This window comes from Propithecus coquereli, unplaced genomic scaffold, assembly GCF_000956105.1.
Source record: "Propithecus coquereli isolate 6110/MARCELLA unplaced genomic scaffold, Pcoq_1.0 Scaffold198, whole genome shotgun sequence".
In the NCBI taxonomy this organism is placed as follows: Eukaryota; Metazoa; Chordata; class Mammalia; order Primates; family Indriidae; genus Propithecus; species Propithecus coquereli.
Genome location: NW_012144744.1, coordinates 1,930,620 through 1,931,827, shown reverse-complemented (window position 1 = coordinate 1,931,827; position 1,208 = coordinate 1,930,620). Strand labels below are relative to the sequence as shown.

At 33.0% G+C, this 1,208-nt stretch overlaps 1 protein-coding gene across 1 annotated transcript in view; it reads right to left on the bottom strand.

Moving 5' to 3' along the window:
- Positions 1-1,208, bottom strand: part of SLC17A6 (solute carrier family 17 (vesicular glutamate transporter), member 6) — an 88,583-nt gene that overhangs the window by 39,052 nt on the left and 48,323 nt on the right. The gene's annotated exons all lie outside the window — the stretch shown is intronic.

Genomic DNA, 1,208 nt, shown 5'->3' with positions numbered 1-1,208 from the left:
CCTAAAGTCTAATCCTGTGGTTTTATTTTTTGTCTCTATTAAACAGCACTGATAAACAAGGAACAATAAATAATTATTGAATGGTGTAGTTTGAAAAGTCTTCATACATCCAACAAGCATTTACTGAGTAGTTCTTATTCTAGGTACTTTGCTAATGGAGAGAAATGTAATGAACTAGACAAAATTCCTGTCCCCAAGGAATTTTTCTAGCAGTGAATCCTTTTCTTACTTGCCTGTCTTAAATATGTGAAACTTGTTTGTATTTCCAGATAAAAGAATTGCTCATTTCACCCTCCTGTTAGCACTTCCAGACCTAGTAAACAGACTATTAAATAAAATCTAGAAGATTATTTTAGCTTGAGTGGTTATATTACATAAACAATGAGCCTCTGTAATTAATGAGGTAACATTTAACACTTCATGTGGCTATATATAATATTGTTTTTAGCATATACTACTTCCTACTGATCACTCTTTGGGCAGATAAAAGTTATAAATTCCAAGGCCATAAACTGTTCGCAAGTCCTATTCCAGTCTCTTCTTTATTTAGCACTCTCACCATTAAAACATGTCTTTATTGTGCAATATAAATCTGTAAGCATTAATAATAGAAAGAATTTCAAGTGATTTATTCTGGTTTCCCAGCAGTTGGCTATTTCATTTTCCTTCACACTGTTCTCTTTATCCCTTGGATAAGAATCTAAATGCTCCTGATCTCTATAATACTTTTTTTTTTTTTTTTGCCTATTCAATCTCTAAGAAGTGTTCTCTAATACCACACATAGCTTCTGATGTGCCATGTTACTTTTAATTACTGAACATATCAGCAAACATGATTTGGGGTCAGAAAGTGTTTGAAAATTTGGTACCATGCAGTGGTTGTAGAATACAACTCCCCCAGATTCAAGTCCTGACCATGCCACTCATTAGCTATATGATCCAATCAGTAACTGAATGTCTCTTAACTTCCACTATAAAATGGAATAATAATTCACTTTTATTGGATAGTGGAAAAGTTGAAGGAGATAATGTATAAATCAACCAGCACAGTGGGTGGCACAAAATAAGTGCCCAATAAATGACAGCTATTATGATTTTTTAATAATCATCATTACCACTAACTGAATTCCCCTTAAGTGTCAGAGACTCTGCTAACTGCATTCTATGTATTACCTTTTTAAACTTACTCCACTATATGGGTATCTCAT